At 33.2% G+C, this 23776-nt stretch overlaps 1 pseudogene; it reads left to right on the top strand.

Moving 5' to 3' along the window:
• LOC149537943 (putative disease resistance protein At5g47280) overlaps window positions 1–23776 on the top strand; it is a 176057-nt pseudogene that overhangs the window by 13244 nt on the left and 139037 nt on the right.

Genomic DNA, 23776 nt, shown 5'->3' with positions numbered 1-23776 from the left:
ATAAATTACTTTGGAGTGATAATTTGTGTAGTACTAAATGAAGCTTGGTTATTTGGGAGACTATTTGTAGGCCTAAGAAGGAAGGTGGTCTTGGTCTTCGATCAACTCTCTTGAGTAGTCAAGCATTGGTTGCTAAACTTTATTGGTGATGGTGCTATGGACAACATCAACTTTGGGCTTGTATTATCACTCATAAATATTTTCATGGTGCTGATCCTTGCTCTGCTTTTGCATTTCCTCTTGAAGGTTGTGGCTCAATGGTCTGGCATACTCTGAAAACAGGTGCAGTGTTAGTCAAGAGGGGTCTGTTCTAGATATGTAGGGGAGGTTCTGAGGCTTTGTTTTGGTCTAATGCTTGGGATGGATTCCCATCCATATTATCCATGTATCCTCATCTTTAGACTCTTTGTGACTCTTTTCATGCTGTTGGATGTGATAAAGTGGCTCATTACAAGACTCCTTATCAATTGGGACCTGTTGTTGGTTACAGATGGAAGCATTCTTTTGATTGGCCTCTTAGAGGCATAGACATGGATCATCAAGAGCTTTCTTAGATTTTGGCCTCTAGAGAGTGTTCCTCTTTGCTAGGTCCAAAGGCTTTGGCTTGGGGAGGTACCTTGTTTGGTAAGTATCATGTCTCTGCTGGGTTTCAGGAGATAACTAGGCAATTATTTAGGGATGTCGAGGTCCCTTGGTAGAAGCAAGTTTGGAATAAAGTTTCTTGGTACAAGTGCATTTTTTTCCTATGGCTAGTGGCTCACAATCGCTATCTTATGTGGGATAGTCTTTGTCAACGAGGATTTTAGGGCTCCTCTTATTGTGTTTTGTGTGTTAATGGGGAGGAGTCTGTCTCCCATCTGTTCTTCCATTGCTCCTGTTCTATTTAGTTATAGCACCTTTGGTGGAGTGCTTGGGGTTGCTCTTGTAGGCATGCTTCGTCTTTGCCTAAGTTCTGGGCCCGCTTGGGCAATTCTCCCTCCAAGTCTTCTCCTCTCCATGCTACTTGGATTGCTGGCTCACCATTCATGCTTTGGCATATTTGGCTAGAGAGGAACCATCAAATCTTCCAAGATGTTTGGCTTGGTGCTTTGCCTCTTTGGTGGAAGATCTCACATTCTCTTCAGGAAACTATTCAAGTGAAGTGTGAGCTAGATGGGGGTATGGATCTAGTTGATCTTGCTATATACAAGTGCCTCAATTTTCATCTTCAAGATGTGGTTGCAGCTCAAAGGTTTCCTTCTGTGTCCAGGGAGCATTAGCATTAGAGGAAAGGTTGGGTGAATCAGGAAGGGCATTAGACTCCTCCTCCCTATGGAGTTTTGAAAATTAATACTGATGGTTCTTCCAAAGGGAATCCAGGCCCTGCTGGTATTGGGGGAGTAACTCGTTGTAGTTCTAGTGATGTTAAATTCTTTTTCTTAGTTCATAAGGGTGATTACACTAACAATCTCATGGAAGCTCAGTCTATTTTATATGCTATGGAATAGTGTTTCTTGTGACGATGGAGTAAGATTATCTATGAGTCTGATTCCCAAGTGGTGGTGAACTTGCTTTCCTCACAGGAGTTGGAGGATGTTAGTTGGCAACTGGCCACTATTGTTAATCAGATTATTTTCTTTTTACCTCTTTTTAGTTCATTAGGTTCACTTATATTCCTCATGAATGGAACAGAGCTATTGATTGTTTAGCCAAATGGGCTTCTAGTCATGCTTTGGGTTGGAATATTATGGATACTGGGCAACTTTCCTTTGCGATGGTGCAAAAATTTGATGAACTTGTTGCTCAGGATCGAGCTCCTTGTTGAGCTCTCCTTGTATTTCTTTCTGTCTTAATAATTTTTTACCCCTCTTTTCCCAATAGAATTGAAGGAAAATCTGTTAAATGATGGAGTGAATGTGGTCGGCATTATAGCCATGGGAGGTGCGGGAAAATCAACTCTTCTAGCTACCGTTTGTAATCACGATAAAATAAAAGGTAACAGCAGCTCTCTTTACAATTTACACTATTTGATTTGCATAAATGTACCCAAAACATGTTATGGCTTCTGAATTACGTATTAGTGTCAACTTTTGCTTTACATCCGATTGTTCAGTAGATCAATGAATAACTATCATCTTAAGTTTGGGTACGAGAGTGCTTAGCAGAACTTGAAAATGGCACCGGACTGATAAGGGTCTTTAAATGTTTGAATGTCATTGTTACATTGCTGATTTGATTGAATGGTTACTTGAGAACATGAAATTATAATGCTTAATTTCTTATTTTGATTGGATTTGTCACAGATCGATCATTTGCATTAGATCTGTGCTTAAAAATAAAGTTGTCATTGACTCTCAATTGTTGAGCACTGAGTAGTGACAAAGTTAGACGCACACAAAATTGGTTTGGAATCCAATCAATTTTAATATGCACTGAGTTTTCACATGATTTGTAGAGTACTTTAAGGAGAGAGTAATATATATTGAGGTTTCAGAAAGCCTAGATCTTCTGGCCATCCTGAAGACCATGTGGAGAAAGATTCTTGGTCGGATGGTACCTAATTTTACAAATGTTGAGAAAGCCCATAAAGAATTGCAATTGTAAATAAAGTTGATAAAGAAACCCACACTGGTGATATTGGATGACATTTGGTCAAATGACCACATAGAAAGACTATTATTTGAGGATGATGAGAAGCAATACAACTCTAGTAACCACCAGAGATGGCAATGTCATCACAAATGGGCCCAACACACACATTTATAAGCTACCATTGTTACAACTGCAACATGCTCTGACACATTTTTGCCACTATGCCTTTAACAAAACTTTCATTCCAATCAGTCTTGATAAAAAAATTGGTCGAAAAGGTAACCTGTTAGTCACAATACCTGGGTTGTTCATCGTTTACTTGGTCTCTTCAACTATTTTCTCCGTGTCTTTACTTGTATTCATGTGCAAGTTCAACAAGAGTGTAATGGCCTACCACTAGCTCTTAAAGTAATCGGCAGCTCTCTCTATGGTAAATCCAACTGTGATTGGGAACAAGCTAAGAAAGGGCTTTCAACAAGACCTTTCCACGATGATCAAAAAGAGAGACTTCTTGATAAATTGAAAACAAGCATAGATGTGTTGAACAACCTTAAAAGAGAATGCTTCTTGGATTTTGGTGCCTTCCCACAAAGAAAAGTCTTTCCTGCAAAAGAATTGCTTGACATTTGGGTTTATGTTCATGAAATGAAGATGGCTGAAGCCAAAATGCTTTTAGGGAAGTTTGCAAACCGCCATCTATTGCAATTAAAGCAGAGTAACTGGTAAGGACCATTGCTACTCATAAAGAGCTATTTTCTATTTTTCATTATCTCTCTTGTGCCGGAAGGGATTCCAAGAACAAATATGAAGTGAAAAGCTTGGCCTTGTCGCATAGAAGCTCAAAATTTCTTGAATGACTTGAACTTAGGGTGTGGATTTATTAAGATTTGGGATTTTAGTATTATTGAATCGCATAGAAAGTTGGGCTTCAACTTGAGTGGTAGAACAGATCTTCATTTGGAGGAAAGCAAGTGGAATCCTTCTTAACCTCACCCGATTCATTATATTTTTTTAACCTTGCTAGCTGAAACCTGTTTGTGATAGATAATATTTATTTTATCAATTTAAATTTTTAGTTTGTGATAGCATAACTTGTTAACAGGTTAACCTATTCCTATGCTAGGACCTTGGAGATTATAGATAACAACATGGATGGATATTCCATTTCTCAACATGATATAATGAGAGAATTGGCCCTGTGTTTGGAAAAGGATGATTATAGAAGGCTATATATGCCTAAAATTAAAAATCACTTGCCCTCAAAGTGGGAAACTCCTTCTACAGCCCACATCATGTCCATTCACATAGGTAATTGCCGCAGCTAACCTCTGAGACTGTAGTTCAGGTGATTTTGCTTCCTATACCAAAATTTTGAAAATCTATCAAAAATAGATTCATAACATCTGCATATTTGTTGGGAATATTCAGGGGCAATGAAGGACACGCAGTGGCCCGAAATGGAGTTCCCAAAGGTGAAAGTTATGGTTTTATATTTCGCTGCAAGTGAATATTGTATTCCAACATTTTTGCACACAATGAAGAATCTCAAGGTACTAATAATCCATAATATCGGTGGAGCAAAACGAAGCAAGCTCAGTGGCATGGCTCGTTTTCAAAAACTTTCTAAATTTAAAGCTCTGCATCTAGAAAGGCTGATAATTCCTAAGGAATGGAAGGTCTTGAAGAGCTTGGAGAAAATAGACATGAATCTATGCGAGGGCCTTGATAGGGATAAAACGTTCAACTATCCTAGACTTTTGGAATTCAATTTGAGCTACTCCATTGATCTTGAAGAATTACTAGCAGGACTCTGTTCTTCACTTTCTCTAAAAAGGTTGTCTATTACTCATTGCTATTGCCTTGCAAAGTTACCTGATGATATGAATAGGCTTGACTCACTTAAGAAAATAAGATTGTTTCAATCACCACGCTTGAAAGCATTGCCATCCTCCATCTGCAATATGAAAAAAGTGAAATACCTCGACATATCATCGTGCATAACTATGAATGTGAACTGTGAATTGAAGGAAACTCTTCAAGCAGTAGCCAAATTTCCATCCCTTAAACTCGTGGTTTGTGATGAGAAGCATGAGAGGCTGTTCAAAATGAACTTTAGGACTGACCTTAAAGTTCAGGTTGTTGCAAAGCAAAAACCTAATTTGGATTGGCTGGAGGAGATTCATAATGAACGATATTAGGGTTTTGATGTGTTGTAGATAATTTATGGGATTCTAGACATTACTATTTTAGTTTTCTAATTTGCTAGTCTTCTGTAATGATGTTTGATGTTGAGATCCCCATTTTCTTAATCTTTTCATCCTCAAATGAAATTTACACAAAAATAACAGCTACTTTGTTTGATTTTTTAGTCCATGTGTTACTTTTGTTTGATGATTTGATCCAAATGTTGCTTTGCATTCTACAATAAAAGTTCTTATGAAATCACAATTTTGATGCTATGTGATACAATATGTTGTGGGTTACGAGAAGAAAATATATTTTAATATCCATTTTCAAATAAAACTTATCCGACAGAGAATTTGGAACAGCGGCTTTAGGTCAAGCATTGAGATGCCATATGAGAGATGACATAACTCTTAGTTCTAGGTAGAGCCAATTGGCTAACACTGATGGTTTAGCCAAGTATTTTTTTTTCAATGCTTGTAGGCCATGCAACACAATGTACTGATAACCCGAGATGTGCTATTTTAGAAATCCCAATAGGGTGTTGAAGATGGTTTCTTGGGTTAGTTTTTTAATTAATGAAGTTGTGTTTAAGTGTTTAAAAGGTGTTTGTTCATTTTATGAAGTGTCTAACTTGAGACCAATCTAAAACATTGAGTAATAATTTGATATAAGGTTAATTTAGTCTTTGATAGATCTGTAGGCCACTCTACTACATCAATTTTTACCTGCATTTTCCACTCACACATCTTTGACTTAGGGTTTATATTTGCATGTATTTCAAATCTTATTTAAGACTGCTTTTTATGCCAGCTATATATTTTTAGTAAATAGAGATATATTAAATGGAAATCTAAACAAATGGTTTAATTGTCAGGCTAAGGGTATGTTGTAAACAGAAGGAAAGAAAGAAAGGGACTTTTATAGTCCACAATACCAGCAATAGGTTTTTTGGGTGGACATATTGTGAGAGTGATATGGGACTACCTCGTATTCTTTTTAACTTTTCGAAAGGTACCTAACTACACTAAGAACAAGCTAATTTAAACTCAGATCATTAATGGAAAACTTTAACTACGTAGTGAAAATAGATTCTACATCCAATAGTGATTGTCATAGAGATTTTATGTTTTAAAAGGTGACTACAAAATGAGATTTTATGATTTAAAAGGTGGCTACAAAATTCTTGAAAAAACATAAGCGAAACTGTCTTTAGTATTTCAAACTTTTGTAAGATGATCCGGGGATTATTTTAGTATTCTTAAAGCAATATGAAATTTCTTTTCCAATAGAAATATGGCTCCAATTTAAGGGTAAGATTTTATTTGGCAATTTTTTGTCTTTGGGAGTTTATGATAGATGCTTGTGATTTTATTATGTTTTAGGTTTCAGAAGAGTTGAGGAAAAATAATGTTTCAGAAGGTTGGAAATTTTTTAATGAGTTAGTTGTAAGTTTTAATAAATATTTAGTGAAGATTTAGTATAATCTTTTGTGAGTAATAGAAATTATTTTAATTTACAATTTTTTTTTAAATGAAAAGAAAACTATTTTAAAAAGGTTGTATATAAATGTTTATACATTTAAAGAATTATAAATTATTTTACTTTTTAAAAATGAAACAATGTCCATGCTTAATTACAGTTGGGCGAAAATCAATTTCAAAACCTGGGACTCGGTATTGGAGTGGTACAAATATGTGATAATGGGTGAATGGCTTAAAAATCACACACTAAGCTCCATTCCAATGCTAAAAGTGTTAAATAGTCAATGCTGACTTTTTTTTCTAAGCTTAATTTTCTCCTTAGTGTGTGATGTTTAAGGGTGGTCGATAATGGGAGTATCATGACTTGCTATACAAGAAGGATAATGGATGCTACAAACAATCAAATTGAGTGTCTTAGCATTGTCAAAGTAGTGTTGCTAGGAATAAACCTTGGAGTATGGAAACTGCACCTTGAAGGAGATTCAAGGATCATGATAAATGACATTGGGAAAGGTAAACTAGAAACTTCAAACCTCTCCTAAACTAGTCTAAGGTCAACCTGCTAGAGGTTCATTTTACTAGGTGGTGGCAACTCACTTTTTTTCTTCGTTGTTTGATGCAAGCCCGTGGCCTTGGGGTTGACCAATTTTTTTGTAAGAGGAAAGTCACTGTAGTGAAATTCAATGCTCCTCGAGATGAATCTGGGCACCCTCTGATTCACCACCACCACCATTGTCCAACTAAGGAGAAGCATAGGTCTGACTTGGGTTGGGGTGGTGAGCTTGTGGAACTAGATGTTGATTATTCAGGGGTGGACAATTCATTGTTGGAAGATCGTGTTGAACCATTTGGAATGGAAAGAGGTCATGAGAAGAATTATAAGCCAACTCCAAGTGAGACCTTCACCAATTTCTTGTAAGAAGATGTTTTTAATTGGTTCAAAGACTGAATGTGTTGTTCTTTGGTTGAGCCATGGATGTTGGTTTCTAGTTTTTTCTTTGTCTGATCACATCTTGGCCATTATGGCTTGTGAAACCAATGCAAAATCTTAGATTGTAGTATGTTTTTGGTGATGTCATGGGATTATTTTTGGATGGATCGAGTATGGATATGCTCTTGAGGCAATCTACTCTTCTAATATCTATTTTTAATATCAATATAATACAAACTATTATCAATGATATATAGATAGATAGATAGATAGATAGATAGATAGGTTCTAAATATATTTAGATTTTAGTTTTAAATTTATTATGTGGTTCTATGGGTTCTTGTATGTGGTTACACATTTTGCAAATATATCTACCAAAACATTTAGAATATATTTGACAAAATTCGCCTTGATTGAGGATACCACCATGCTTTGTCTCTACTTTGATGGACATCCATACATTGTTTTAAAAAATCCAATTTGGACATAAGCAAAGAGGATGTTGGAAAATGTTGTAGATTTTGGCTTAAAACCAGTCAATTGCATTTGATAGAAAGTTTATAAACACTTTATGCTTTGCACCAATTTTTTTCCTCTACATATTGACTGTAGACAACAAATAGAAGGAAAATTAGAAAGGGGACATTACAATCTGTTGGAGTTTTGTAGAAAAGACTCCTCAACCTTTTCCATCTTCCCCATGACTCTATGAATTGGAGCTATACAAGAGGACATAATAAACATCCATCAAAAGAAAATTTGTAATTGGAAGTTTATCAGATTTATGCAAAATGTGGAAACCTATAGAAGGTCTCTGCATTATTTGATAAAGTACCTCAACAAGATGTGGTCTCATGGACTACAATTATTGTTGGATATGCACAAAATGGGCTTATTGGTATAGCCTTTGTGGGTTTCAAGCAAATGGAACTAGCAAGTATAAAGCCAAGTTCAAAAACCTATACCAGTATCCTTCAAGGCTGTGAAAAGATTGGATCATTCAAATTAGGCATGGTGATTCATCAATAACTGATAGAAAACAATTTTTTGGTAGATGTTAAGGTTGACACTACCTTGATAGACATGTATGAAAAATGTGGAGGCATTAGAAAGGCACCATAAACATTTCACAAAGGAAAATGCATGTCATTTCAACTCTATATTATCTTCATCTAGAGTCTTAATCTGCCTCTATCCTAGATATCTTGTAAGATCAAACCCTTCAATTCTTTAACTATGTAGAGCTTTTTGCAAGGGACATGAAAAGAGGGAACAAAAAAGATGATCATTTGTATGTATGTAAATTAGATTAATAATTTTAACATGCATCAACACTTGGACAGAGGAATATCTTATTATATATTTTAACTTTGGTTTTTAAATCACAACTATAACTTCAGCTTGTTGAATACAATATGAATTGAACCTCCAATTTCACATATTTATAAAGATTCTCAAGAATTGAAGAGTCGTGTGATTGGAAGGAAAGATAATAAAATTGTATAATAAAATATGAAGCTATTGGGCTTCACATACACCCAATATTAACATGTATTTATCACATTTTTTTCCATTGATTAATAAAAGGTGTATAAAATTAATGAACATATAATCATTTTAATTGAAATATTTGATTTAAAATATAACATCATTATGACATAATAAATACCAATTTTTTAAATGTGGCAATCAAGAGCATAACATATTATTATATAATCATAAAAGTAGACAACACAATTGACTAATGCCTATGACTATGAGATAAAAATGACAACATAAAAATGGTAGTCTTTAGAAGTAGGAGTCAAAAAATTCATGAAATGAAAGTGAATAACATTAAGAAACATAACAAACATATATTGCTAACAATCATCAAATATTTGTAAGGGTCAGAATTTACTTTTAAATTAAATTGTTATTATTTTGTGTGGATCTTCTATGTTTCTAAATTATCCTTTTTTTAATGTGAATTTTAAAATAAAATTTTATTTTTTAGTTGAATAATGTGTATAGTCTTTAACTAATTTGAGATTAAAAGTATTATCTTCACCTAGCTTAACTCGTTTTTAAATTAGTTTATCATCATTTCAACTAATCATTAACATTCATGTCAAAATTAAACTTGTTTTCCAAGAATGGATACAAAAGGGCATAACCCTTGGGTCATTTCAACCATCGTGGATTCTTATAACTCCTTAACATCCATGATAAAAAAAAATTAGGTTAACTCAATAATGACACATTGTCTTATGCATCAAATGCATTAGTTACATCATATTGGTAAAAAAAAAATGATATAACCCATGCTCGTTATAACTCCCCAAAAGCTTAACTAAATTAAATGGATGAATGAAAGAGTTTCTATTGCTAAAATAAAATCATTATAACCTTTACACAAGTTCCAAAAATGATTACTATAGAGAAGTTTTTATTTCCAAAGTGGGAAGAACCATGTTTACTTTGGGAGGCTCTTTAGTTCCAACATAAAGAACTATGGTGAATATACAAAATCCATTTGCTACATTAATAGAATTTTTTGTTGAATGGACCTAAGCTATGTCGAATGAGCTTGATAGCATAACAAGGATTTGTGAAATACTTAAAAATATCACACAAAAAAACTAACTAGCTTATATTGTTGAAAATATAAAAGTTATCAAATTCATAAGGAAACACAAATTCCAACAAAGAGAATAGTATTAAGGGTAAATTTTCATTTTATTATTTGTGAAATAATTATCATTCATCTACATTAGCTTCTCTTTTGAAAATATTTAATACCCCATAATTTTACTTTTGTGTTTTTTTTGTCTACTATATACATCACTACATCTTTATCTTTCCTCTTACATATATTTTATTTTTCTTCTTCTTGATTGCTACCCTCTTCTTCTTAGAAATTATACCTCTCTATCAATTTATTTCTCCTAATTTTCCTTCTCTAATCAAAGATCCCTCCAAAAATATTTAATCTTATAGAAAACCCAAGGCCATAAGATCATTTTAGCTGTCAAAATCTTGTCATAAATTCAATAGTTTATTTTGGATCCATAAGTCATTAAAATTAATTTTCAATTTTCATTGTAATTTTTCTTATGTCAATGAGTTGGTATTTTTCATTTATATGGTAGAAAAAAATAATTTTAAATTGACAAAATTACATGATAAAATTTTGAAATAAATACAACAACAAGTTGTGACTCCTCTTCATCAAACTACTAGTGTATATATTTTATTCATGAGCTCAAGCTATGTATTTTTATGAGTCAAATTTTCATTTATTACATGTTACACATTAGGCACACTAGGAATAGAATCACTACTATAGAGTATCATTTCTTTTGTTACAAACTAAATTATATAACACTATCAACATAACCCTTTCACCTTTCAAAGATACAAATACAAGTTAATAATTTAATTAACATCAAATAATTAAATACCAAAAAATTAGTTAATGGTAATGATATAAGGGTACAACTGTAATACCCCTCTAAATAATAAAATTTAATATTAAATCATGATAATTAGAATTAGCACCCAATCAATATATTTGTGAAATAGAAACAATATCTATAGCTATATGAATTAAATAGGAAATTGAAATAACAATAGTCATAAAAAATATTTAAATAAATGATTAAAACACATTTATTATTTCTAGTACCATATATGTATGTTATTAACTAATTAAAAAAGCTATATACCATTTTATAAGAATGCAAAATTATATTAAATCAGTCACACTAATGAATTAGATGGAAAGTAATAAGGTCAGACTGATGCGGCTCTTATATATCACGTTAGTCCCTTCTATCATTTGAGGTATAAATGTGGGGTGGATATTTAAAAAGATAAGGCATTGAGTATTAAAAGATACATCTATGGGAGGATAAGACAAACTTAGAAATAAGATAATTTGAGGTATAAATGTGGGGTGGATATTTAAAAAGAGAAGGCATCAAGTATTAAAAGATACATTTATGGGAGGATAAGACAAGCTTAGAAATAAGATATAGGACATAAGCATTCAAACTAATAAAGTAGATAAAGTGCAGCAATATATATGAAATAAAAACATAGGTTGAGTGCAAAAACAACCCATTAATATAAGAGGCTAAGAACATAAAATACGTAGCTTATTCTAAAGGTAAGGAACTCAAAATAATTCAAAATAAGGTAAGACCATTAAATGAGTAAATAAATAAGAAAGAGGGTTATGTAATAAAGTAATTTAAGGACATTTCAAGTGATTATTAAATGGTAAATTAGGTAAAGAAAAATTATAGTGGAAAAAACATAGTATATCATAATTTGCCAATATATTAAAAGACACGTATAGTATTAATACATATTGTTTTGCATATGAAATAAGTATGCCTCAAAGATATATTATTAAAGTTTGATATATTTTATTGTTTAAAAAATTATATTTTGAATCATTCATATGATCTTCTCCAAACTCCAAAATGAGAATTTAAAGCAATTGAAGAGTACGTTCCAAAAGGGATATTATAGTATCAAGGAACTCATTTCAATTGGAGTTACATAACATTGTCCTAAAATTACCAAGCAATCTAATCAAGGATGTTACAACAACACAAATTTATCCTTTAAAACTAAAATGCATCAAAGAATTGAGGCCCAATGCAGAATTTTTTGGTCATAAGAATGGTTTTAACAATTGAGTGTTAACACACATAACCATTTTCACCATGTCTGTCAAGTACACAATGTATGCCAAGTTAGAATTTCAATAGGTGTCGAGTCACAGTTCATGCCAAGCAAGACATAATGTAGTATGTGCCAAGTGACTTAGGAAAGTTCATGTTCCGAGTAATAGAGAATGTAACAAGTGCCGAGTGATCCAAAAATGTTCAGATGTCGAGTGATCCAAGAACATACATGTGCCAAGCAATATAGTGTATAACATGTGCCGAGCAATACAAAGTGAAGTAGGGGCCAAGCAAACCATAAATATAATAGGTGCTGAGCAATCTAGAAATAGTTCATGCCAAGCATCAGTATTGCAATATATGTCGAGTAACACAGGATCAACATAATAGTTTGTGCCTTCACAAACTAAAATGTAAAACCATTTTTGCATGAGTCATGAAGGGATAAGAAAATAAGATCAAACCTTTGAACTTACCTATGAGATTAGCATGAAACCAATTAGAAAATTGGAGATAACATGAAACCAATAGGTGAAATCCAAGGATTTGAGTAGGAATTTTAAGTTCATGATTGCATAGCAAACCTTAAGTTTGCAATATCTTTATAAGGAGATTATGACACCATATTGAAAGTTGTTGGAAAATTTGTTGAAGTTGTTGAGAAGGTTTTTTGAAGGAGTTATCGAATTGCAGAACAAAGCAATCAAGAGAGGTGCCCATGGACAACATCTACACATCTTGTTGATCAGAATAGAATAGGGGATACACACAGAGATCAGATCAAGCAAGGATCAAAATAGGAAGAGCAGATCTAGTACCTGAACCCAACAATTAAAGATTGCATTCTATCAAGTCAAATGTTCTAATACTTTCTTACCATTGTATTAGAGATGAAAATCCTATGTTAATAGGTTAGCTTAATAGCGAGATAGGAGAATGTTTGGAGAAGGTGATGAAAATCCTATTAAATTAGGTGGGTTTAACAACCTATTTGTAAATCCTTTAACAGGGTGGCACTTCTTGTAAAGTGCTTGTAAATCCTCTAACAAGGTCACTATTGACATAGTGTAAAGCCTTTAACAAGGTAGACCTTTAATAGGGCAGACCTTCAGAAGTGGTTGAACTCATTGCTACAGTGATTTTGTGGGTGTCATCCCCACCCCAGTTTTACCTTCTTATTCCTGGAGGGTTTTTGGGTTACCAAATCTCTTGTGTTATGTGGTGATGCATACTTTCATTTCATGTTTGCTTATATGTTTACTTGCATGCAATTTACTTTCAGTTATGTGTGAATAAGGATTTAAAAGGATAAAAAGTTGTTACTTCTGATTCACACCACCCCCCCCCCCCAAGAAGTACTCTTCCCATTTGAACATTCCAATAGAATGTGCAGAATTTTCTATAAATGAATTTATTGAAAGGTAACTCTTTCTCCATGTGTAGTGTGGATCGACCTGAGAGTTTAAACTAGAACTTGCACCTTGAAGGGTGCAAGGGATAGCCGATAGTGGTCTATACCTTTGATAATTTTCTTGCCTATTTTATTATTTTTGTTGCTAGTTCAAATTTAGTTTTGTAGCTCAAGCAAGATGATTAATGAAACATTATCATTTTTATTTCTTTTCGTGCTTAGAATAGCAACATTCTATTTGAAGATACATATGATCTGTGTGAACCTCATAAGGAACAACACTTGTGAAGGTTTTTCAAATGAAGTTGTAAGTAGAGTGGGCTAAACTACAATTTTCCTCTATGGTTAAGCACAGTCAAGTTGGAGTAGTATTGGGTTGGATGACCTCCTAGTGAGCATCACCTAGAAAATAATGACTTCATCTCTACGTAAATATCTTTGGTAATGTAAAACTCAAATTCATAATAAATAATAAAAAATATGAATGGTGTGTTAAGTGAGAGTAGGGTTTAGGAATATGAATTCTTTCAATGATGGATAAGTATGAGCTAGATCGAACAATTTGAGAAAGATAATGATAGAGGTAACAAAAATGTATTTAAAAATACATAAAATGTAATTATTATTTATTTTGAGAATCATCATAATTTTGTTGAATCAAGTGTTTACTCTGTTTCTTGGGGATCATTACATAGGATATCTATGTACTTTAGGATTGGTGTGCTAATGTAAAAATTTGATAACATTTAATTTTGATGGGTATCAAATGCTTAAAAGTGAAAACACCGTCCTTATAATCTCACATCTCTATAATACGAGAATGGCCCTTTTAGAGATATTTTACTTCAGGCAACATTGTGCCAATTCTATTATATTTTATGCATTATTCCAATACCAAAGATGGATATTATTTTATTATATTGTAAGTTGCAAATTTATCAACAAATTGAAATCCATAATAAGATAATAATCTAAATATTTAATATTTATTAAAAAAGACAATTTAAATACTAATAATATAATACCTATGTATCTATTACATATTATAATTGAATAATATCATTATATTTTCATTGATATATAAATTGATAATATATTATTCTTATTTGAATTGCATTCTATTATAATCAATTTTGATTCAACTACATCTTATTATAATAAATTGTAATAAATTGTAACTAATTACTAATAAAATAATTTAATGTGTAATTATCAATTAAAATGATCATTTATATTTTGTAAGATATCATTTAAATTTAAGGAAATCTTTGCATGAGAGATCACCATTTTATACATTTACATTCTCCCATCTTATCTATATGAAAGGTACATTTACCAATTTCATCCAATCTTTAGACTTTCACACATTTTCTTATAACTGATTATTTTTTTAATCAATTTTAGATTGTTGTGATTTTGTAAACCTTCAACATTTATTTTTACATGCACGTAATAAATCTATTTTAAAATAAGTAAAATAATAAATAATAAATTACCAACACATCAAATAGGGAATACAATTTTTCTAGCATGAATATTTAAACATATATAAAATTTTGCAACTCGAGCCTTTTCCATACATCAACCACACCAATAATCAGCATAATACTCATGCTAACACTGACATGTTGCTTATTAGGGGAATTTGTTTATAGCGGTAGTAATTAGGTATTCTACAATGCTCGACAAAGTCATATTGTCGATAAGTCTGATAGTAAAAAGCCTATTGCCTTAAATATTAAACAAATCAAAATAAGAGAAAAACTTAGAGGATTATGGCTAGAGATTGTTGCTAGAACTAATTGGTAATAGTTATGTTAAATATAGAAGCACATGCAAGGCATCGTAAGTCCAAGAATGTTTATAAAGGTATGAAAATATTGTGTATCTTTCATTTCCTATGTACAATCCCAACATTAATGAAAGTCAATTCTACCTTATGATATTATTTTGCAGCTTAAATGAATTGTTTCCTTAAATTTAATATTTTATAGCAAATGAAAATAAGTTGTGGGAAAAGAGTGGAGGCTGGAAATAAGCGACAACAACTTATTGAAAAATAGGACACATCTCTTTCCCTTTTTTTAATCATTTTTTTAATCTACCAATAACTTACTTTTCAAAATTATTTGCTAAAAAATGAAATTTTTTTTTTGAAAATAACATTTATAAAATTGCTTAAAATTCAGCACAAACATTATAACTCATGGGGCCACTAGCTCCACAAATCCTGCTACAAAAGGATGAACAGTTGCTACAAGAAAAAACAAGTTATGTAACAACATGAAAACCTACTTTTATGACATGAATTCCAATAAAACAAAGTAGCTAGGGGAATTACCTATATAAATGGAAACAATCTAAGCTCTAGATGAATGATCCCTGTCTATTTGCTAGTTTGGTTGTAATTCAGATTGATTTTCAAAAATGAAAAGCCTAGTAGAATGAATTTCATTGTCCTGGTTCACTGAAAACATGACCAGTTATCTCATCACATCATGTAGGAAAATTGAATAATTGTTCATGCCGTCATCTTTGTGTCTTGGGCTCTTGCACCATACATTAGGTTTATAAACATTACATACTAAGAAGAAAATTAAGCTTGATAAAAGTAACTTAATGTTTATTATTTAACATTTTTTAGTCTAGGAATCAACCATTAGTATGTGATGTTTAAATCATGAACATAAGATATTAGGAATATTGAAATCATCCCCATATATGCAACTGTATTGAAATTGTTAGTTTGCTAAATTAATAGAAGACTACTTTCACCTATGTAAATAACTATTAATTTTCTTTTGATAAAAGAGAGTCTTGAGTCGATGTCATTTTATGTGGGATTTTAAGAATCTACTTTTATAAAAGCAGTAGACTTCATGAAGTCAAAGAAATTAATATAACTAAAAAAACCTAAATTCTAGCTACTAGGAAGGGTGGAGGGTTAGTTTCAACAAGTAATTCATATGATTGTTTTTAATCGTGATTGTTGAATATCTATATATAAAAATTCATGGACTCTCCTACGTTAATTTTTTTAGTTTAGGTAGCTTGGATAGCTATTCATCCATATGTGATTAATTAGAAAATAAGGTTTTTACTACCTAATGGGTTAGAGTTAAGACAAATATTTGTTAATTAATTGACTCCTTCTAGAAGCAACTAGTAACCTATTGGTTAGGTTGTTTTAGTCAAGAAGCAACTAGAAACTTCTTGGTTGGTTTGTATTTCATCAAGAAGCAACTAGAAACCTCTTGTTTAGGTAGTATACATTTGGAGAACAAGAAGTTGTAGAACATTTGCAGTGTTAGCAAATGAGTTTGTAGTGATAAAAAACAATCTTGCAATGCTAGGGCATATGCACCAAGTTGTGGTGCCAAAAAGGTGACAAGTTTTTTTTTTTCTATTATCAATGGCTCATACGCACTATTAGCAAAATCAAAAAATTATATATGATGGGCTACACACTCATAGCCCATCATTTTCATCAGCATTTTCTGCTATTCCTATAGAGAGTAGCACATACGCGAGTTAAAAATCCAAAATTTTTACCATGCTTTGCTAAAATGCCTCCTTGCCGATGAAATCCAAGACCATAAGTGCACCCACGATGATGTCGTAAGTGGTATAAACTTAACTTTGCATTGTTTGATATGTTTTTCATATTGTTTTGTGGGTTTTTTATATTGTTTTGTAGGGTTTTTACAAATTTCATTTAGATTTGTTTATTTATTTGGATTTCAATTAATTTTTTATCAGGAAATGTCCATAATCAACCAGCAAATTCATAAGAACCTCAAAACCAAAACCCTCCTCAAGAAGAACAAGAAATTCCACAAACCGAACCAATTGCAAGACCTTCGCCAAGCACATAAGAAAATATAATAAATGAGATAGAGAGAGGCAAAATTGAATTAGAAAGACTCATTGCTCGATTGAATGAATTCAGACAAACCAATCCAATGAGGGCTCAATTGGCATCATCCCTCGAATCCATTAACACTCAAATAGCCTTAGTTAGTGGTCAATTAGATATTTGGCAGGTTAAGAGGGATGAACAAAAAAGATTTTATGCAAATAAATTGTCATATGCAGATGTTTTAAAAAAAAAAGAAATACCAAAAGGTAGTATATGTGCATTATTTAGAAACTCGGTGAGCAAAATGTTGTTAGAGAGGGTACTAAATGATTTCGTATCCATTGGTGCATACATGATGCTATTAGAAATAATTTTTGGGATAGATGGTGGATGGTTTCTGATGCCCCTCCTTGCAACAATCACGAGGTCCCCATGTATTTTTTAAAGAAATTATATTGTGAGTTTGTCCTTGGGGAGATCCCTAATTATTTTGATACATTAGACTCCCAGGGTAGAGGTGGGGGGTCATCATTTGAGAGGCTGAGAGCACATCATGACCCTAATGTAGTTAGGTCGCCTGTGTTCAAGCCACAGTGTGAGATGTGACTATTCCTTTAGTTGTGAAGGAACATGTAAAGGCCAGTGCTCTAGGGACCATTAATGCTTTGACGCAGACCCTCATCCATTCCATGAGCCCATTAGTTGAGGGGGAGCCTTCTGTGCGTCGTGGTTACATGTGCACTTCATGCAGATCCCTATGCACATTTGGCACTCATGCTAGAGATGGTGCAGATGATGGGCTTGTCACTGATGAGTTCCTAAACAACACATTTGGTATTGAAACAGGTAAATTACAATTATAATTTACTAATTTGATCACATTTCATATGTATAGTGAATGATTAATTAATTAGCATCTATTGACATTGTTCAAAATTCAAGTTTAGTTTTGCTGGGCCTAGTAGTGATCTTCCAGGCCCATTTTTTGTCCCTTCCATGAGTCCAGAGGTATGTATCGATTTAATCATTTTAATTAATACATATATTTATTACGTAATCATATTAAGGATTGAAAAAAAAAAGTATGCATGTGCATCAGTTCTCCATAGGACCCTCAACCTTTACTACAAACTCGGAGCATAGACATTGTATGAGCTTCACACAGGTATAGTTGTTTCATGTTAATTTAATTGATTTGATTATATTTATTTCATGTTTCCTGTTAGATGTCACCTGTATTTTATGGCATGGAGCTCGTGATGTCAGACACACCTCCTCATCTGTGATAGTCTGTTGATAGTGGAGTGGCCGTAGCTATGGCTAGCTTACAGCCATTGACGGAGGTATGAAAGAATTTTCTTCATTTTAGATGTTTATAATAGTTAGTCTCAAAATTTCTTATGTTATGTATAAGTGATTATATTTATTGAATTGTTGTAGCGTCTCGTCATGCTTGATCATCCATGAGCATTCGAGGTGGACTTACAAAGTGACTAGTTGATGGTGGTAAGAAAATAATTGATTTTGTGTGTACACATATTTGATTTCAACGTATAATAAATATTGATTCATATCTACTTTCTTTGTATCAATTGGAGTTGGAGAAGAGCCTCAACAAGAGGTTGAGTGAGCGTGTCAGGAGGACCCCGTCATCTCCACCGTCTCCCTCCACACAATGGCAGAGGATGTCAAGAGACTTGTTTCCTTCCCCTCGTGGGAAGGAAAAGATATAGTTGATCTAGACATGTATATATATAGGCATTAGTGGACATATTTGATACACATTTGATGTATATGACATTCTATATTTAATGTATGACATTATTCGACTTATGACATTATTGATTAATATATGATATGTTTGTTCATATATGACATTATTGGTTATCATAATAGATTATGTGTTTGTTAATGTACATGAAATTATTGGTTATCATTTCATCTTATATGTTTGTTCATGTATGATATTAAATTAGATATGTTCATGTATGACATTAAATTAGATATGTGCATGTATGATATTAAATTAGATATGTTTGTGTATGACATTAAATTCAATACCTAATCTATTCAAAACTTTGATAGAATATTGATTAACAATAAACTTTATCATTGTTTAAGCATAAGTTAATCATTTGCAATATGTCATTGTCATATGATTTATGATCTTCTTCATGTTTAAAGTTTTCCTTCTCTATCATTTGTTTATCAAGTTTAATTCAATACCTAATTAGTTTGAATTTTTTATACAATATTGATTGGCAATAAACTTTATTAGTCAAGATCGATTAGGACCTCTTGGCAATAAACTTTATTAGGAAATATTCATGGACCTCCTAGCAATTGGTCACCTAAATGAGAACCTTGAGATTTATTACGAACTCCATTAAAGAAATCAGTAGTTTGATATTACTCTATCGAACAAAATTATATCAAAATTTCTCTATACATTTATGTTAAAAATAAGATAAAAATTTGATCACAAGTGGTCACAAAGTTTTTGTAGAACAAAAAATCATTGTTACAAAAAGAATATAGACAAGAAGAAAAAACACAATTAGCTTGTTGAGCTTCAATACATAACAACCATTCTTTATCATCAATTGAAAAATGTAAGAGATAGTAGAGAAAAGATGGATTATTTGCAAAAAAAAATTCATTTTAAAAATCATAAATGTAACATAATCACTGATAGTTTTATGTGTTTTCATACATTAATGATTGTAACATAATCACCAGTTGATTGGAATGTGTTGTTATTATTCTATAGTAACTAGATTAAGGTAAAAATAAAAGTTTAATAAATAGTTGTGATGTATAAGAAAGAGAAATATCTCACATGAGAGGGGGACGAATCTAAGATGACACATAAGATACTTGTAAGAGGGAGCTATACTTGTTAACAAATTTACAATGCATGTTATGGAAAATCATAGAACATCTTTAAAAGGAAATAAAAGAGTATGACAAGTGGAAGGAACATGTTGTTTTGTAGACTCGTATTCAAATTTGGGTGTCGATTTTCTAATGAAGGATTCAAGCACTGCAATTTAGTAGTTTTGGCTCATGTTATCCTTGTATCTCACTCTATCTTGTATCTCACTCTCTCTTATTCCCCCCTCTTTATATTTCAATTTTTTCCATATCTATGTAGCCATCTATCCTCTTCATCTCCCCCTCACTAATGCAGAGATGTTGAGCAAGAAGTGAGGTTGAAGAACTTTCTTCTTCCTAATCTACCAAACTAAACTTGTGGCCTTCCTAATATCTTACTCCTTTAGGATATCATTTTTGTGGCCTATTCAAAGTGATAGGGTCATTTTTGAACTCCTCCAAGGTGAGTATTTCTCCAATCAAGATCTTCAACCTTTTTGTTTTAGGGACACTAGCCTATTCCAAGACAATAACTATAACTCTTCAACAATGGCTTCACCAACCCCAAGTTTCTATTGGGACATGTTCCTTATGTTGAACTGATTGAGAATCAACTCTTGGTTTAACCCTCCAATTGTCATACATAAAAAAATGTTGACTATCATAGAATTCCTTGTAGGTCTCCTACTCTGATTTTTTGGACTTAAATTCCTCTTAGGTTGAAATCTAACTATTCTATGGGTAGATTTAGACACCCTTTTGAAATTTATTTAAGACTCCAAAGCCTAGATTCCCAATTCCTTTCCTGTAGCACCTAATCCATGTAAAGTACATAGACCTAATAAGGTCACACTTGGTTTGGTTTTCAAAGTAATTAATAGATAATTGGTGCATGGCCTCAGACCTCCTCTATTCACCAATATTTATCATCTTCAAATTATGATGAAACACAATAATGTTTCCACTTTTTTCTATTATATATTCCCGCTTATGAAAATACTCATAGAACTAATAAACCCTTCATCTCCTCCTTGCAACACTTCTCTACTTCATGTCTTTGCTTGATTCATATCTTAACTATAACACTTCTCTCCCTAATTAGCATTCACCAATAGTTCATTTCTCCCCCTTTGACTCATATCTTCTATTTTTACATCACTACCTTTGATATAAGTCCATTCAATATTTTATCTTTATTAACATTTTATTAATCTTTTAAACTAAATTTCCAATGTTCTTAACTAAATTTTCCCTTTTCTTAACATCTTTAAAGTTAGTCAATATTAATTATCCATTGTCACATAGGAATATATTTATATTTTGTAGAAAATATTTTATATCTACTTATACCCTTATCATCCCTAGTCATGACAAACACCACAAAAAAATGAGTTGCCTCTAGCAATTTGATGTTTTTAGTGGAGGATAGAGAGTTACAGAGTTGGTGACAATTTGGATGTGTAATGAATATAATTAAAATGAGTAAATAAGAAGCCATCAGACACATGACCTACAATGTGGTATTTTCATGCATTCATTTGGTTTCAATATTATGGCTTTTGTGAGAGCAATGTTATCATTACAAAGAGATTCACACGTTGAAGGTGAGAGCAATGTACCCTTCTCAAACATAATCAATTTGAGAATGATTAGGCTTTTTTGAGTTTTTTTGTAGACTAATTTGGTAGACAAGGGAGAACTCCGAATTGGAGAGGACAAGGTTGATTGAGCAATGATTTGTTCATGGACAATATCAATGTATACATATGATATTCTTCGTAAGTACATATGAAGTGATACAATCAACATCACCTGAGATGGTGTTGTAAAATGAAAATAGAGTGTGATCTCCAAAAAGTGAGAAAGGTTATTGTAGTCCTACATAACATGGTCTTCACATCCATACCTCGCATGAGCTATGAGATATGCCCCGTCAAATATTGTAGCCGTATGGCATTTAGTGACCCTTAGGGATGTTCTAGTTCAGCTTGCCCTGGAACATTCAAGTGCTAAAGGGGACAAGACAAGTTTGGTGATAGGGTTTACTCAGAGCTAACAGAGCAGACAGTTCAATCCCACAATGAAAGGTGAGATAGATTTGGTAGTTGGCAACTTTGTAATGGCCAATACTACAAGTTTCAACATCACCCGAGATGGAATTGTAAAATGAAAATGGAATGTGATCTCCAAAAAGTGAGAGAGATTATTGTAGGTCTCCACAACATAGTCTTTTGGGAACTAGAACTGCATCCATATCTCGAACGAGCTCCGAGATATGCCCTATCAAAGATCACAGCCCTATGGCATTTAGTGACCCTTAGGGACATTCCGATTTAGCATTCCTGAGAATGTTTGAGCACTGAAGGGGATAGGATGAGGTTGGGGATAGGGTTTACCTAGCCACCCAAAGCTAATGGAGTAGACAATTTGATCCCATGACGAAAGGTGGGAGAGATTTGGTAGTTGGCAACTTTGTATTGGCCAACACTAAAAGTTTCAACATCAACATCACGGTCTTGTAGGAACTAGAACTGCATCAATCTCTCACATGAGCTCCAAGATATGCCCTGTCAAAGATCGCAACCCTATGGCATTTAGTGACCCTTAGGGACATTTTAGTTCAGCATTCCAGAGAATGTTTGAGCACTAAAGGGGAATGGAAAAGGTTGGGGATAGGGTTTACTAGGCCACCTAGAGCTAATGGAGGAGACAGTTCAATCCAATGATGAAAGGTGAGAGAGATTTGGTAGTTGGCAACTTTGTACTGGCCAATACTACAAGTTTCAACATCACCCAAGATGGTGTCGTAAAATGAAAATAGGGCATGATCTCCAAAAAGTGAGAGAGGTTATTGTAGGTCTCCACAACATGGTCTTGTAGGAACTAGAATCACATCCATACCTCACATGAGCTCTGAGATATGCCCTATCAAAGATCACAACCCTATGGGATTTAGTGACCCTTAGGGACATTCTAGTTTGGCATGCCTAATAATGTTCGAGTGCTAAAGGGGATAGGTCAAGGTTGAGGATAGGGTTTAACTGGCCACCCAGAGCTAACACAGTAGACAGTTCGATCCCAAGACAAAAGGTGAGAGAGATTTGGCAATTGGCAACTTTGTACTAGCCAACACTGCAAGTTTCAACATCACCCGAGATGGCATTGTAAAATAAAAATGAAGAATGATCTCCAAAAAATGAGAGAGTTTATTGTAGGTCTCTACAACATGGTCTTGTAGGAACTAGAATCGCATCCATACCTTGCACGAGCTCCAAGATATGCCCTATCAAAGATCGTAGCCATCTGGCATTTAGTGACCCTTAGGAAAATTCCTATTCGGCATGCCTAAGAATGTTCAAGCTCTAAAGGGAATAGGAAAAGGTTGAGGATAGGGTTTACTTAACCACTCAAAGCTAACAGAGTAGACAGTTTGATCCCATGATGAAAGATGAGAGAGATTTGGCAGTTGGCAACTTTTTACTAGCCAACATTGCAAGTTTCAACATCACCTGAGATGACATTGTAAAATAAAAATGGAGAGTGATCTCCAAAAAGTGAGAGAGGTTATTTTAGGTCTCTGCAACATGGTCCTATAGGAACTAGAATCGCATCCATACCTCGCACGAGCTCTGAGATATGCCCTGTCAAAGATCACAGCCCTTTGGCATTTAGTGACCCTTCGGGACATTCTTATTCGGCATGCCTGAGAACGTTTAAGTGCTGAAGGGGAAAGGATGAGGTTGGTGATAGGGTTTACCCAGCCACCCAGAGCTAACAGAGAAGACA

The sequence above is a fragment of the Cupressus sempervirens genome, chromosome 9 (genome assembly GCF_028749045.1).
Source record: "Cupressus sempervirens isolate cs-2001-9-10 chromosome 9, ASM2874904v1, whole genome shotgun sequence".
NCBI classification, from domain to species: Eukaryota; Viridiplantae; Streptophyta; class Pinopsida; order Cupressales; family Cupressaceae; genus Cupressus; species Cupressus sempervirens.
This window is presented reverse-complemented; position numbering and strand designations above follow the sequence as displayed.